This window comes from Haliotis rufescens, unplaced genomic scaffold (genome assembly GCF_023055435.1).
Source record: "Haliotis rufescens isolate VD_foot unplaced genomic scaffold, xgHalRufe1.0.p SCAF_9, whole genome shotgun sequence".
Classification (NCBI taxonomy): Eukaryota; Metazoa; Mollusca; class Gastropoda; order Lepetellida; family Haliotidae; genus Haliotis; species Haliotis rufescens.
In genome coordinates this window covers 45201753-45220486 of record NW_025964383.1, presented here as the reverse complement: position 1 = coordinate 45220486, position 18734 = coordinate 45201753, and positions in this window count along the sequence as shown.

Below are 18734 nucleotides of genomic sequence, written 5' to 3'. Positions count from 1 at the left end.
ATCAGTCAACAGTAAAAAGCCCGAGAACATGACAAGGTTCACTCCTGAACAATGAGAAAGCGCAATTGGTAGGGTTAAGGTGTGGGCAAGTTACACGCACGTCGTAGAATCATGCACTGTTCAAAATACAACTATCACCAAGTTTATGTAGCGTTAGTGGATGACTGTCAGAACTGACAGGCCACTGAGGACAGATATCACCGCACGTCATGTGCACTGACTGCTTGGGCGTGTCATCAGTTGTCACACAATACGTCGCTGGCTTCGAGAGCATGGTATCAAGGAGAGAGAATCCAGGGCAATTTCTGATGACGTCATTAGATGCCTAAAGAACTCTGTACGACGTCGTGTGAATGCCTGTATGTTGGCACCCGGAGTCACACACATTGACGAACTGGCATCTATTTAGTGACAATAATGTTAACTCTCATGTCGTCCTGGGTGTAACATGGGAAATCGACCATTTACTGTGTGGGATCTGCGATGTTGACAATAGTGTGTGTTTAACAGAGTTAATGTTACCTTAAATTAAAATACTAGCTTCTGGTTGGTTAAGGAGTGGGCAATTATTTAGACTGGTGTGCACGCCCTACTAGTGTGACAGTTCCGCCAGTAGGACAGGGTACTAGTTTACAGTCCATTTAGCCCGCTGACAAATCAATCTGAACGCATCTTAGGTAACTTATCTGCATAAAGATCGTTGAGTTTTCATAACTCGCCTTTTGCGTCGTCTGCTACGAGTACTGCTACCTCCGTGAAACTGAAACTATAAAAGAATGTCAGTAAGTTTAATTCGCGTACAACCGATCTCGAGGGGTATATAGTGTGATGTACCCAGAGCCGTCTAACTCTTATTACATCTGATTCTATATGATAACGCTTTCGTAAAACAGCAGTAGCATCAACATGTGCTTTGTGCTCTGTTTTAATCCTTTTACACTTTCATGTATCGCTACATGGCTGATATAATACTTATGCGACGTTAGATTTTAACTCACCCATTCATGAACGTCAGTTTAGGCTCCAATACCGACTCTCTGAAAGTGGACTATTATAGGCTTGTTCATACAAGCCTAGTAATGACTCCTTGCCGGACCAGTATTGGGTCCGTACAGAGCGGAAGTAGAGTGTCAGTGCATTGTGCGAAAATGTAGTTTGTTTGATTATTTTTTAATGCCGCATTCAGGAATATTCTAGCTATATGACGGCTGTCTGTAAATAATCGTGTCTAGACCAGACAATCCAGTGACTGCCATCATGAGGGGCGATCTACGCAATTGAGATTCGATAGCGTGCATTGACCAAGTCACCGAGGCAGATCACCCGATCCCGTTAGTCGCCTCTTGCGACAAGAACCGTTGCAGAAGACAAGTTGTAACCCGGATCTTCATTGGGCGAGAGAGACTTGAAGATTATAAGCCAAAAATTACATTGCTGCAGGCTGTTTATCTTGTAACCAAATTCTGGGACATAGTTATAAATGGAAAAAAAATCGGTTTTTGTAGAGCGTAGCTGAAAATAATATCAAATCCCGATACAAAATTCCAGCCCCCGACAATGTCAAATGGTCGGTCCCTAAGCATCTTCCCGAGGCAAAACTGTCCACTAGCCTTTTTATCAAAGTCTCCACTGGACACGCTTGCGTCCGGAAGATGATCCCTAAGTGACGCAACTCTTCTCAGAGAATTTTCGGCGCCTTGGGTGTCGGGATGAAGAATTGACAATTTTAATGACATATTAACTTATGGACATCTTGATGTCTACTTTTAAAGGTAATGCATGGGGTGAACCGAGCCCATGCTGGGTATATAGTAAAGGAAATATGTCCTTGTCAACATTCAAATCATGTCAAATAGGCTATTTATAATATAAATGTCACAAACTATTTGCATGTCGTTTTAAAGAAACGGAGGTGTCAAAGTGTAAATCCCCTGAGACACTTCAACATTCGCAGCGGGACAAGAAGATCACTATGCTACCCTTCCGGTAGTAGACAGTGAATGGGTACCCGGTAGGCCTGTTAGGCTTCTAGCCCCTCACAGGCATGGGGTGTATATACTCCTCAGGAAGCTGAGAATGAGTCTCGAGATGAGAAATCGAGTGGCAGTTGGTCGAGGTAATAATGTAGCACTTTGAGCATGGATAGTTGACATAACTCAGAGCTTAGTGAGTTAATTATTATTATGGTCATCGCTTATTTACTGCATCAATTTTCATGGCGCACAGTGTACAATCAACAGCATCTACATTCCCCATCTAAATGCATTGCGCGTGGACTCGTGAAGATTCGGGGTAGAATCGGTCTTCAGCAAACCATAGGCGACTATGCTCTCTCTCTCTCTCTCTCTCTCTCTCTCTCTCTCTCTCTCTCTCTCTCTCTCTCTCTCTCTCTCTCTCTCTCTTCATTGGTACTAATTTTCAGGCACACCATAGTTATGAGTATCTGTCTCTGAGTGTAAGAACACTGACACTGGTACACATACTAATATGGGGAAATTGCTGTACGAATTGTACACTAATATAGTACAACGATCGCCATATATACACTTTTCAGGCTTTCATTAAGCTACATAACTAAAGATTACGAATTTCTATATCTTTCACAACATCCAGGTGTCAGCGGTTTAGCGGTTGTATCCATTGAAGATGGTGTTTCTTAAGAATTGCATTCAAGTAGGCTGTTATCTGTCCAAACTGACCCTTATTGTACAGTCGGACTGACCATGTGTGCCGACCCTGTGACGGACGTAAACACACTAATCACTGGTTATCTGAGGGATTTACCTTTGCGTCCGCCTGGCCAGGTAGACGTGCGTAATGGTCCACTGGCTCTCAGCTGGGGTGACTGGTCAGTCGCATATCTGAAACATTTGCGCCGGTCAGTTAATGCAATGAATTTACTTTAAGAATATGCATATTAATTTACGGTTATAAGATGACAGGACGTTGGTGTTGTAAGAAAACTATGACACTGCATTAAATATCATTCATACACGATCGTCTTTAATTGGGTGAAATCAAACAATTTATGCACTTTTGTGTCTTTATTCTCCGTCGGTCTATAAACTGTTTTCTGTTTCGTTGGTGTGTCTTCTCACTGTGCACACAACTGTTTTACGGCGTTCAATTGTTACTCAAAGCGCCTGTAAATATGTTTCTGTCAAGAACACAAACAGTGCTCGGGAGAATTTGTTTCGTTTCTATCGTCAGAGTATGCTTACTTCTTATGAAAGCTGAGTGCAACATTTCAAACATTTTGAAAATACACAATAACTGTAAGAGTGTAATGTGGGAATTTACCGATTTAATGTTTTATTTTATATGGTGTAGGCGCGAGTTTAGATTAAAGTACTGTCGGAAATGGTAAAAATCTGCATTTTTGCTGTTAAAATAGGATATAATTGTTTTGTTATTGAAATACCGAGTAACTACCGATCGCTCTACCTGTGGTTCGAAGTATTTCAATCAAAAGGAGTCCTATCGACAAGTTTACAGGAGACAAATTCGAACGAAAACAGGAAGTCCAATGATGACAGTCTGAAACGGACTATAGAAATATGCAAACGTGACTCCGTTATAACGACAATAATATAGTTTTCATAAAACAGAAAATTCTAGATATGCATCTTCTTAAAAGACAAAATTACCCTGCGTTGTTTTTGTAACATAGCTCCCATGATGCATGTTACATTACACTTGCATAGCCATAACCACGGTACACGATATAGAGTCTGTACTAGGAAATGTATACACGTTTGTTACACTTTAGAGAAATAGAGGGAAATTGTTTATTAATTTTGGTAGGATGAATTACCGAACTGCCCATGCTATGGGGTTTTCAATTCATACCATCAAGTCTACGTTATGGTAAGAAAACAAAACAGGTATAGGGGTGGTCTCAAAAACAAAGCTGGGAAGTAAAAGGATATCAGTCAGCTTTGATACAGGGTGATAAGGCTATAATGTACAAGCTTTATGAGCAGAATGTAACCCTGACTTGTAGTAGAGTTTGGGAGGAATTAAAGATGCAATTAATGTTTCCCGGACTGCACTATTGCTCTCCAAGAGATGAGATATCGATCCTGTCTATGAGGTCACATTATCTCCGAACCATTCATAACTATCACATTCAGGGCGTCCAGATAATTTACCTTGATGCATCATTCCACTGACTATACGTGGCTTTCGGCAGATGGACAAAAAGCACCCATGGTACTATCAGGTAAAGGTAATCGTGTCATTGTTTTACACGCTGCAACCCATGATATGGGGCTTATTGATGGACGTGTGCTCGTTTTCCAGCCGAAAAAGAAAACATGTGATATTATAAGGAAATTATAGGAGGTGATGTGTTCTTAGACTGGTTGGAACATCAGCTTCTGCCCATTTTAAACGACGCCAGTGTTATTGTCATGGATAACGCATGTTAATATAACGTCCGGGAATCAGATACTATCACCCAAACCATGAATAGTCTGAAGGCGACCAAACAGGAATATATACTCAACAACAAAAGTTCCTGTGACACCAATATTTTAGTGTATTTTTCAAACAAGTAAAGTTTGGTTTTCAATATTGTAGTACATGTATGGAATAAAGTCACAAAAACGCAACTGCTACAGAAAAGCATGCATTCCATGCAAAAGTTGACTTTTATGCAAGCCCCATGCATTTCACTACCCAGGAATTGGTATAAAAACATGTGCGTTAGCGGGATTCCATATGCATTGTTTAGCATCATGGTGACAACAATCACTCAAAAAAACAAAAATACGCAATTATTCAACATTACGAAATGCCACGCCTGTCCTAAAATGAGTGTCTGCGAGTCATTGATATGCTTGAAGCAGTATCGAGTCAACGCGATGTTGTAAGACAATTTAGCTTCCATAGAAAACCATTTGGTGTTTATGGCAACGTTGGCAACAGACGAATACAGTCAGAGACCATCCTTGGAGTGGCAGGCCACGTGTAACCAATAATCGACAAGACGACTGTATTCGAACAACGCAGCTACGAAATCGATTCCAGCCAGCAACAGTGACTGCAAGGAGCATCCCTGGCCTTCGACGAATATCTTCACAAACCGTACGTCAACACCTCAGATGTGCAGTGATTGTCGCCAGAAGACCCGCCAGACGTCCCATTTTGACAGAAAACCACCGTCAAACACGTCTACAGTGGTGCAGACAGCGTCTACGCTGGACGGTATTGCAGTGGGGACAAGTTCTATTCACTGACGAGTCTCGCTTTCACGTCACAGCGATGGACGGATTCGAGTGTATCGACGTCGAAGTGAACGTTACGTCAATCATTGTGTCATGGAAGAAGATCGGTTCGGGGGCGGCAGCGTTATGGAATTGGATGGGATTTACAGCAAGACAGAGGACCCGTTTGATAGTTGTAGAGGGAAATCTCAATGGACAGCGCTACCGCGACGATATCATCGGGCCTGTTGCTCTACCGTTTTTGCGTCGTCATGCCCCAGGCATTACCTTTCAACATTACAAAGCCCGGCCTCATATTGCTCGTCATGTTCAGGAATCTCTTCAACAAAACAACGTGAATGTCTTATCTTATGGCCGGCTCGCTCCCCTGATCTCTCACCAATCGAGCACATGTGGGATGAGATGGATCGGCGCCTTCGACGTCAACCACGTGTTCCACATACACTCCAGGAACTTCGAAACATGCTCCAGCAGATATGGACAGATATCCCACAGGACTTTGTGTGACGCCTGGTCCATTCCTTGAAACGAAGATGTGTTGCTTGCATCGCAACCAGTTGAAGACACACACGGTATTGATTGTAAATTGATATTTTGTCATGTTCATGTTTTTTTTTTATGAAATCACGCATTTTCTGAAGTCAGTATGGCAAATTAAACCATTTGAACACTTACTTGAGTCTTGTATCTGTTGCCAACCGAAATTGTTTCAGATTTGGTAAAAAACTTAACTTTGCCTTAAATCTTATTCAATGTCACAGGAACTTTTGTTGTTCAGTATATGACATTGTCAACTTCAGACGATATGAACCGAAAGTTCAACTTATGCAGAAAATTCGGCTGAACAAGAAACCAGTAAAGTACAAGACATATGTGCTGGCGGCACAACACGGTTACGTTGTCTTTCGTACGCCAGTCAGACACTGTGAGCTGAACCCTGTTGTGCCTATCTTGGCTAAGTGTAAGGGGTTCGTAGTAAGACATAACACAACATTCAAAAGTACAAATTCATATACGTCATCAGCGGAGATAAATGCTACGTCAAGAAACCATTTGTAGAACAACAAATACTTCTGGATTCCAAAACCGCAACCATCCAATACTCATCACGTTTCATAGCCCTTAACTAGTCCATTATGTTTCAAAGCAAATATAATGCAGTACATTTCCTAAATTGCTACCTCATCAACGAATGTCAATTAAGTACAATAACAGCAATATTTTGAGACCACCCCCAACTCGGTGACATTTGCACCTGTGAGAATGCACGGGACGATGTGAGGTTTTCACCTCAGGACAGGTGTTAGGTAATTACCTCAGGTTATAGGCCATTTCATACATGCATGACAACACACGAATAAGTTTATCATCATTTTACCTTTAAAAGTATATTTTAAGGGTAATCACAATAAAAGTTAAGACAGGCTAGATTAGGTCAATTCGCGTTATTTTAATATATGCTTTTTTTAAAGTCCTATGACTTGTATTTATTACATGAAGCCAGAAAAGCAGTTTTCTAGCATTTCCGACAGTACTTTAGTGTGACCTGTTTGTAATTTGATTATTGCCTTGTCGATTCTTTTTGGTTTTTTGATAGATTTTGTTTTTTTGGGAATGGCTTTTGTAGCATGTGTTTTAGTTTGCATTTTGATTTCTAATAGTTGTTTTGCCACTTTTGGAAGATTGTTTCCTTAGTAGTATTTTTAATTTCGTTTTAATATATTGGAAGGCTGATGCTTACTTCTTCTAATTTAAGTGCTGAATTAGCTGCTTTGTCGGCATGTTCGTTATCAAATACTCTTATTTCAATGTCTTTGCTTTGTTTACGTAGATTATCTTAGCTTTGAAGTATCTGAAGTATTAGTTTTGGACCTTTTTTGTGTTTTTGTTTTTTATAGCCTGGAGCCCGAGTCGTTTTCTTTATTTAGTTTGGTGGAGAGAGATATATCGATTTGGGGAATGAAAGAGTTGTTTGGTGCTGCGTTTAGCTTTAAATCATTTAGGTTGTGAGTATTTAAGTAGTTTTGTAATCTTGAACGCGACGTTAAATCTCTTACGACAAGCATAGTCACCTTCTACGGCAAGCATGGGTTGCTGAAGACCTATTCTACCCCGGATCTTCACGAGTGGGTAGTAGGGGTAGATGTGTAGGAGAAACCATGTCTCCGAGGGATTACTAGAGATTGTAAACCCTCACATGAGGGACGTTCCCGAATGTGAGGGTTACAATAACTCGTAATCTCGAGGAGGCATGGTTTGTCGAACTTATAAACCGACTCATCGCATAGACAACATTTTTAATTAAATAACTGTAATACAAACTCTCAAATGTTTAACCTGTGTCGGAGATGAAATATCGCCTGCAGTCGTGAACTCGGTTCAATGAAACCGGTGACCTCAGCACTTGGGTTTCGCAACGGTGCGAAATCTGCACGTGCGTCTCGCAATGGCACGGAATCTGCACGTGCGTCCCGTAGGCTGTTCGTCGTTTTTGTTCTATCAAGGGTTTACAATGATTGTAAGCCCTCCTGCGCGGTGTTACCAATCGTTGTAATACCTCGTACAGTCCGTTGGATTCCATCTGAGACCGATTAATTGTTCACTACAGTACGAGGTGTTACCACAATTTACAAAAACTCCATATCGAGTTACACAAAAAGCCAATAGGCTTATAAGATGCTGTAATAGTAATAGTAGTGGTGGTTGTCGTCGTCGTTGTGGCGGTGTAGCAGTAGCAGTAGTAGTAGTAGTAGTAGTAGTAGTAGTAGTAGTAGTAGTAGTAGTAGTAGCAGCGACGGTAGTAAAGTACTCACGGAAATGAAAAAAACCCTGTTTTTTCGACCTCAGATCTTAAATAAATGCAGTTAATATACAAAATATGTAAATATTCAAACAACTAAATTCGTACTAATTGGGCCGTGTCACAAATACAGCGTATAAATTTTTGTTATGCCTTTTTACACGTAAAAGTGTGTAAAAATGTAGTAAAACAGACTATTGTGAAACAGGGCATAACCAGGTGTAAGTAGATCAAGGTGACCTATGACACCTTGACGACAGGTGAGAACAGGTGCATAATGCCTATAGTCTGTTTCTGCTATGTCAATTTGGACTTGTTTTATTTTTGAATGTTGAAAGTGCCGACAAATTACCTCCTGTAAAGTACATTTTGTATTGTTCACCGAGATCAAACTAGCAAATCCAGACTAGTACATTTCGAGTTGTTTTGTTATTTCGTATTTACAGCTACGTAACACTTTGTGACGATTTTTAAATTGAGAAAAAAATTTTTTTTTCATTTCCGTGAGTATTTTAGTACATCATTCTATCAGCAGCTAGTTTGACTGTTCAGATTACCGACAGCCCACACTGAAAGTTTGAGACTTACGTCAAAATTTACTAAACACAGAAACGAATGAATTAAACAAGATAACAGTGTCTGTGCCACATGTTGGATTATATAACGATTAACGACTCATTTACGCTATTCTCTATACACAACACAGGTGTACATGTAAAACCCATGTCTATGACATTTGTCTATGAACAGTCCGTGTTAGCATTCATGCGGTTTATGTCTCAATATATCTCACAAGATCGGGCTCTGTACTCACAAGGCCCGTGAAGATCCGGGGTAGAACAGGTCTTCAGCAACCCATGTTTGCCCTATAGGCGGCTGTGCCTGTCGTGATAGGCGACTAACGGGATCAGGTGGTCAGGCTCGCTGACTTGGTTGATGCATATCATCGATCCCAATTTCGTGGATCGATGCTCATGATATCAATCACTGGATTGTCTGGTCCAGATTCGATTATTTACAGATCGCCGTCATATAACTGGCATATTGCTGAGTGCGGCGTTAAACAACAAACCAACCAACCAACCAACTATACTCACAAAACGGTATTTTCAACATAAATCAAATAAGGTATGGTGAGGTGAAATGGGGTTTAACGTCGCGTCCAAGATTATTGCACTTAAAGCGACGTGCATGCACGTGTGTGTGTGGCTGCTTGTACTAGTCCGGACTGATGCCGAATTATAGTGCTAGCACACTGAGACACCATGCTGCAGTTTAACATAGTTACTCCACTCAGACACAGTATACTGACTCCGACTCGACCAATCCTTGTTTTAGCCCCTTAATGCCGAGCGCCAGACAGGGTAACAACAAGTACCATCTTTTAACGTCTTTTGGTATGACGCGTATCGAACCCATGACCTTCCGCTCTCCGGGTGGACGCTCTACCACTATACCACAGAGGCGGTCTAAATCAAATAAAGAGGGGGTGAGGTGAAATGGGGTCGTGCTCATATAGCGACGTAATTAGTCCGGACTAATGCCGGTTTTATATTGCTACCCTACTGAGCTACCATGCCGCAGTTTAACATGAATACCCCACTCAGACACAGTATACTGACTCCGAGACGGTCAGTCCTTGTATCAACCCCTTAATGCTGAGTGCCAGACAGGGTAACAACAAGTACCATCTTGTAACGTCTTTTGGTATGACCCCGACTGGGATCGAACCCAAGACCTTCCGCTCTCTGGGCAGACGCTCTACCACTACACCACGGAGGCTGTCCACCAATGTGAGGAATGGAACCGGTCTTCGGATGACCGAGCGAATGCTTTATCCTATAGGTTACCCTCCCTCCCCCTGCAAGTTAAAGTGCTTACTGGTAGGGATCCCTGTCAAATCAAATAACACGAACGTATCAATTAGGTTAATTCTGAAAATGTGTTTTAATGAAATCCGTAACACGTGATAATAAAGTTTACTAATATGACATGCACGCCAATAAGGAAAGGCATGAAAAGTACAACTATTCTAACAATACTGACTGAATATTGCAGCGATAGCTTGTGGACAATGGACGTTGAAACGTCGATATTGATCAAGAATGATCAACTTAAAATAATAGTATTGGTAAAACATTGCGTGTCCGATGATTTTACACGATGTTGATTTCCATTGTCTGGCTGATGTCCCATGAAAGGTGCAAGACTTGTTACTCGAGGAGAGCAGGGTCGACATGTCCACCCAGAGCGTCGTTGCATAACACTGTCAGATAGGGCGTGATGTTGGTGACGTCTCCCATTGTTTCAAGGCGCTTGCGACATGGCTGTATGTTTGAGCTGCACGAGAATAAATCAACCTACACGCTTTCAGTTGCTTGTCACTGAATACCCCAATAATCCCTGGGCACGTGCTTGCTGGTTTGACTGTAGCTAAGGGAGCAACCATCTTATTGTCGGTGGAGGGGGACGATATTTTCTTAAATAAGACTCAATCCCCTGTTTTACTTTAAAAAGTTATGTTCCTTTTTCTTATAGAAAGTGGTTATTGTATTATCGAGGAGTCAAATGTCTGTGTAAAGTGAACTGAGCTCAAACCCAAATCAAGCTCCGACACCACCCGACACCCCCACCCCCAACCCCCATGAAATCATATGAATGCTCCTTCGGGTTGGACTATAAAACATGGATCCTACCACAGTCGCATCGCGCATCTCGTTTTACGATCTCTGCACATCTCCATTCTGACAATTATTTCTAGCGTTTACTTTCAGTAATTATTACCAGTCATCATGTTTTCCTTCTTCAAGTCTCTTGGGTTGGCCCCGCAGGCTTCTCAGACCGGACACCAGGCACTCGCAGCGGCCCAGCAGGCACCCCCAGCGGCCCAGCAGGCACCCCCAGCGACCCAGCAGGCACCCTCAGCGACCCAGCAGGCACCCCCAGCGGCCCAGCAGGCACCGTCAGCGACCCAGCAGGCACACTCAGCGACCCAGCAGGCACCCTCAGCGACCCAGCAGGCACCCTCAGCGACCCAGCAGGCTACCAGGCAGCAGGCGGCAGACCAGACGCCATCAACGTCAAGGATGTCGTCGACCTCCTCGACCCCTTTCGCCACCCCGATGACGTCCACACCGGCAGTATCGAGGAGGTCAGCAGTGCCACGTCATCGGGGGGCGGCGCCAATGAATGTGAGTAAACACAATTGTTTTGGTTTGATATGTCTGCTTCAACCCATTCAACCCGTCTACTAGTTCTAAAGACACATATTATGTCTATACACGCCTACTAGTTCTATACATGCCTACTAGTTCTATACATGCCTACTAGTTCTATACATGCCTACTCCGTCTTACTTCTATGTGTTGTATGCTAGTTTTAATATTAATCTGTGATATTCTAGTTATTTTAATGTCCATCGATGACAGGAGTGAGTGAGTGAGTGAGTTTGGTTTAACGCCGCTTTTAACAGTATTCCAGTTATATCACGGCGTGTCGGCTTAATGTGGGAAGAAAGCCCGGAGGGATGCAGGTCTTAGACGTATACCACTTCAGTGAAACCCACGAGCACGGGTATCGTGCTGACAAACCTAGAAACATAATCAGCGCGAATCGGGATTCGAACCCACAATCACAGGTTTCTGGCGTGTCCAAGGGACGCAACTCTGCACAGCGAATCGGCGTCGCCTTAGACGACTGAGCCATTCGTGCCCCCATCGATGACAGGTGTTTTTTTAGTCTAAATATATGTATTTTATAATGTACAACTTCTCATCACAGTATGGCTGAAATATATATAGTGAAGCATTATAACTGCAATAGGCTGACATCTTACATTTGTTGGTGTGGCAGCTTGTCGAGGCCGAGCTGATCCAGCTCCGAGAGGAGAACCGGAGACTCCGGGAGGAGAACCGCGAGGTTAAAGAGGAGAACCGGAAGATAAAGGAGGAGAACAGGAGACTGAAGGCGAATGTAAGTCAGAAACAAGAATAAATTCAGGTTTAACACCAAGCGAACAGTAATATTCTTGTAGTGCCGTGACACCTTGATGTTGACACAGGCCGTACATACAGAATTGGTCATACGTCATCTGTATGCACAATGACGTAAGCGATCTCTGAACAGAGATATTCTCTTCGACTATTAATAAAACTACTAGATGTATTATAATCAGTTCTTGGAACTTCATAATTATGAAAACGAGAGATGTGCACATCAATTCGTATTCTCGTCTATATGTACTAATGAAATGAGCTAAGGAAGAATGAAGGTTTTGCCATTCAGTGTTTGACGTTGGTGACTAAGCGTTGTTTTATTGTCAGGATTATAGCTAGTTATTGTAGTCATATATTGTTAATGTAAATCTCCTTGAAGAAACAAGGTATGTTCGTCGGTAACAGGCATGGAAAACATTTGTTTTGGCCACCTGGAGTTTGTCCAGGCACGCTACACATATACACAACGAGCACGTACACAGTTTGTATACATGCATGTACACACGTACATAATGTCAACTCTTACATTCCTTCTTAGGGCTTCTCGGCGACAGCAACGGTAACATCGGCGACAGCAACGGCGACATCGGCGACAGCAACGGTAGCGACAGCCTCTACATCGGCAGCATCGGCAGCACACACTTCGGCGGCACCAGTGACGGCAGTGACAGCAGTCACATTAGGCACTTTGGCGACACAGACGGTTCCAACTGTGAGTATACTATGTAGTTAATCTCATTGACAGTATAAAATTCATCTTTGTTGAATAACTTTCTTGCCATGTCGTCCATGACATTGTCAAAGTGACCCCATTTTTTTTATTTAGCTTCACCATCGCTTTTTCTTCCTCCCCTCACCATTTCAGTTAAACCTCGTATTCAACACTCCTGTGCATAACACAATGTTCCACAAAAACATCTCGTGATTCCGGGAAAGAATGGCCCACATCAACATATGCTGCTCGTAAGGGGCGACTTAGTGGATCGGGGGATCAGGCTAGGTGACTTAGTGGATCGGGGGATCAGGCTAGGTAACTTAATGGATCGGGGGATCAGGCTAGGTGACTTAGTGGATCGGGGGATCAGGCTAGGCGACTTCGTGTATCGGGGGATCAGGCCAGGTGACTTAGTGGATCGGGGGATCAGGCTAGGTGACTTAGTGGATCGGGGGATCAGGCTAGGTGACTTAGTGTATCGGGGGATCAGGCTAGATGACCTAGAGGATCGGGGATCATGCTAGGTGACTTAGTGTATCGGGGGATCAGGCTAGATGACCTAGGGGATCGGGGGATCAGGCTAGATGACCTAGGGGATCGGGGGATCAGGCGATCAGGCTAGGCGACTTAGTGGATCGGGTGATCAGGATCGGATCGTTGCTCACAATATCGATCATGATTTTGTACATTGATGTGTTTGTTGTTAAACGCCACACTCAGCAATATTCAAGTCACACGAGACCCTAGCATGGTGATATACCTTCAGTTGTTGGCGATGTATAGACCTTTTTTATATTGTATTGTTACATATATTGATATCTTTTTATGGTTGTATGCTAGTTTTATATTTTAATCTGTGATATTCTAGTTATCGTACTGTCCATAGCTGCCAGGTTTTTAGATAGTCTAAATATCCGTATTGATAATGTATAACTTCTCGTCACAATATGGCTGAAATATTGCCCATGTGACGTTAAATATTAACTCGCTCACTCCAACAACATGACGGAGGTCTGTAAATAATCGAGAGGCGACTAACAGGATCGGGTTGTCACGCCCACCGACTTGGTTGATGCATGTCCTCGTATCCCAATTGAGTTGATCGATGCTCATGATGTCAATCACTGGACTGTCAATACTGTTTACAGATCGCCGTCACATAGCTGCAGTATATAGTACAGTTTATTCAGTAATTTATATAAATATCTATAATTACAACAAACCGTTATTTCGTCTTTATAAGATACCTTATACTATCCTATCTCTTTTTTTCTCAGAATCAGATAGTCAACAATAGAAGGGATCAACGACATAGACAGCGGACAGTAAACATGCTACGACAGCAGCAGCAGCAACAGCAGCAACAACGGCAACAACGAAGAAGGGAGGAGCAACAGAGGCTGGCTCGGGAACAGCAACGACAGCAGCAGCAGCAACAACAGCAACAATCCTACCAGGCTCTGCTGCGTGTTTTAGATGAGGCGCAAAGGACTTCGGTGAGATTTCGTTTCATCTGCACCGACTTCGTACCTTTTTGTACCTCCTTAATGCAACTACAACAAACACTCCTAATGCGCTGTAATCAGTTCATGAAAGAAGCCGACAGAGGACAATAGTGTGTTAGTGTTTCATTGTCACATTCGGTGCAGGGGTGGGCAAGTCATCTAAGGCGCCGCAATACGCTCTGCAGTGTTCCTTAATCACAGCGGCGGTAAAACATCCACTCACGTATTGCCATATACAGTGTTAGTCAAGCTGACTGCCGAAGCTAGCTACCACGAGACGCTCGTCCCACTTAAAGCTGATTCCTAACCGTAATAGCAATATATAGACACTTCTATTCAATAAACTGTCTGTCCAAAAATACCTGCAACAAGCGTGACCATGCATCAGATTTACAATTTGGTATTTCTTGTTCTATACATACAGCAATAGACGGACATTTCTTGTTCTACACATACACCAATAGACGGACGTTTCTTGTAATAGCAATGCTATCACTCCGTATATAAATAATAATTTTAATTTTATGATATTAATTGATTGTTTTACAATGAACTTGATCCTCAATTGTGAGTAGGAATTCGTCTCATTTAAGCGTGTATGACATACATTATCTTTCATCGTAAATGGTATTTCCGTTTCTGCCTGTTTCAACACCAAGCTTGAAATTGCGACATCAAAATCTGGAACCATGTTCTCAAATGTTGTATTAATATACTTGAACAATACACCCCCACTCGCTCACTTTCTACAATAGGAACACCGTCGATACATGATTAGTATCGTTATTGTTACTATATACTTGTAAAGGTGGCTGTTCCCTTTCAACTAGACCCTTGTCTCATTTTAATCCGATACTTCACCATAACACTGATGTACTCCGACAATAAACCCCAACTCACTGTCCACAAAACCCTTGAACATCCGGTTTAGAGTAGGTCTTTAGCAACCCTTGCTTGCCATGAAAGGCGACTTTGCTTGTCAGAGGTGACTAACAGGATCTGGAGGTCAGGGTCAGTAACATGTCATCGTGTACCAATTGCGTGATTCGATGTTCATGATGTCAATCACTGGATTGTCTGTTCTAGACTCTATTATATAAAGACCACCATCATATAGCTGGAATATTGCTGAGCGCGGTGTTTAATCACGAACCGACAGACGCCCTCTATAATAGGAACGTGATAAATGATTTGTATCGTTTATATATATATTCCTGGTAAGTCAAACTGTCTCTTAGTATTGTTTGTTTCATTACAGAGACGTGGACGCATCCGCAAACCCGCTGGTGCTCTACAGATGACCCTGGGAGGAGGCATCACCAGTAAGTTGACCCAATGTGTCGAGATGTATCGTTTACAACAGGTAATCAACACATCGACCTATTCTACGTGGGTTGACCTTGTCTCAACTGCTGGCTTGTCGTACCAGCTATTGTTACGTTATCCCATGTGTTGTGCCCATTCTTGTCCCCCTCTGGCGGAATAATGATATACAGTCACAGCACCGACTCACCAACCCACTCACATTTAGCCCCGTGAAGATCTGGGTCAGACGTGGCCTTAGCAACCCATACTTGTAACAGGCATCTAACGGGATCGGGTGGTCAGGCTCGTAACTTACTTGATGCATGTCACTGTATTCAAATAGCGCGGATCGATGTTCATGTCAGTGACTGGATTGTCTGGTCCAGACTCGATTATTTACACACCGTCGTCATATAGCTGGAACATTGCTGATTATGGCTGATATATACTTTTACTCCCTCAGACGTCCCAGATACCTATGATTTCGTGTTCGAATCCTGGTTTGACATGATTGTTTCTAGGTTCAACAGTACCATACCCTTCTGACCAAAGTGGTGAAATCTGAGACCTGCATCAATTCTTGCTTTCCTCCAACATCAAGCTGTTCTGTCCACTATGAAAATACATAGATATATTTGTACACCAATTACTGAAGTACTGTACGGCACTGAGCCAACCTCTCTTTAAATTGTGAAATTTTAAAGATTTACAGACAAGATCGATCTGTGTCGGAAATTGGTGTTGGAGATGCTTGCAGAAGTAGATTAGTGTGTATCTTGGTCAATGAATAGGTGTTTCCACCCTGGTGTTTAAATGGTATGTTTCTCCTTACACTTCAGGCATCGTAACCAACGACCAGGCTACGTTCATACGAAAAAGGCAGCGATAGATGTCCACCCTCGGGAGCCACAAGCTGTCATTGGCGACAAGGTTAATCTGGTGTTACATCCTCAAATGCGGTAAGTTAAACTATAGTTATAAACGTATTATTATTCTCTAGAAGTTAATTCTATAGAGCAAACATTTTCCCGTCAATTTGAAACAAGATTGATTTTCTGCTTTATAGTACACTTTAACAGCGGTTATGTTAGTGCATTCATTATCCATACTCGTCCGTCCACTAAAAACAACTTCAAGAAGGACATTACAGACATGATCTAAACGTGTTTATAGAAGTGATTGAATAATTCTGAAATTAACAAAATATTGTTTCTTCTTCAGGTGTGGTGCCATCTTACCTTCTGCAACACCTGCCAATTACACCGCTTCATGTGCAGGAATTGACACCCTCTGATACACTCGATATCCGTGTATCTTATCTATAAACTATTCAAAGAATTTCATCAATCTTGACAACTGGCATGATCCAAAGATACCAACTTAACATGTTGGAATGATCAGGATCTGTTTTGTATTTTTAAAACTTGGTACGACATCCTGCTTTTGACACGATCGTCCTCTTTCAAGTCCCGGATGTTGTCCATGCGTACTTCCTGATGACTCGGCAGCTCTGAGGTGTTGAGGGGTGTTTCATGTTTCATGGCTCACATTTCTACCTAAAACACCCGCTAACACTTTTTAGTTGAACGATGACTCGGTTGTATTCACAAACATTTTCTCGGGTAATTGTATTTGGTCAACGTCAGTCAGGGGATTGTTGTGAACGATTTTAATACCAGCATTGAAATGAGCGTGTCAGACCTTACTGGTTGCGTCACCTCAACAAAATATTTCAGTTTGTTTTCTTGATACACTGAGTTGAAGACGTCTCTTCCTAATCATGTGCGGTGCTGTGGTAGGATGTTGTCAATATCAGTCTACAACGAAGATGGATGTTTGTTGAACAGAACTTAGTGACAAGGTAAGTTTAAAACTGTGCGTTGATGGTTAAAAAGTGTCACTTACTTAATAGACAGTCCGTTCCAAACAACTGTCGTAAGACATTCGGAACTCCCAGACCTCTAGAACACCGCGATTGTAAATTCAATTCTAAATTCTATAGGCTGTTCCAAACAACTTTCTTAGGAAGTACAAACCGTCCTACCTATTTATTCCCTGACTCGACGCGACTTTGATCAATTCAGTTCTAAGTTTGTGTTCCTGTTTGTAAGAATTGACATCTGAACACAACCTGTACTTGTCCAGGCACCCTTGCCGCAGTTGTACACCGCACCGTCTACCACACGTCCGTCTACCACACCCCCGTCTACCACACCCCCGTCTACCACACCCCCGTCTACCACACCCCCGTCTACCACACCTCCGTCAACCACACCTCCGCTCTAGTCTATGGTGAGTACTAGTATATGAACGCTAGATCCATGCAATTTAACTGGATACTTTACATTCACGCCACTCGATTCCACCTAAAGCCTTAGACACCAGTGGGCAAATACTATCAATAAGTAAAAATAGAGGTTATCACGCAAGTGTATTTTTGGATAATAAATATCCTGTATTTGGAACAGACATTGCATTTAGCGAGTTCGGGCCTCACCCACTCACCCACATTTAACATGGTTCTTCTATATGCTCTCGAGGTGACCCAGGGCAGAATAGATAACCCGGTACCTAAATGTTGTTGAATACAATTAGGGCCAGTCACATGTGTGATTGTACTTACATTGATCATTCTACAATCCCATCGACCACTAGTCGCTTGTCAGTCAAATGTTAGCTGTAATATTGCTGTCTGGGGCGTTCTACAACATTCATTTCCTCACCTTTCCACATGCAATGGTAACACTACCACCCTTAGATGTTCCAGAAACTCCAAATCAATACACCTCGTCAAGGAGGAACAGGTCTAACGCATATGATATTAGTGTGTCAAGACAAAGCACAATAACACATGTTGACACAATTCTTGTCAAATAGAAAACTCAATGTATATCGAGTTTGGCAAGGGAATTCATGAATATGCTGAAATAACAAACGAGTCAACCAGTCTTTGAATTAAGAATAAGATTTTTTAAACTGTTACATTAATTTATTTGCTAAAGGTTGTGTCCAGCCTCAGTCGCCACCAGCCTCAGTCGCCACCTGCCTCAGTCGCCACCTGGCACCAGCCTCAGTTGCCACCAGCCTCAGTCGCCACCAGCATCTGTCGCCACCAGCCTCAGTTGCCACCAGCCTCAGTCGCCACCAGCCTCAGTCGCCACTAGCCTCAGTCGCCACCAGCCTCAG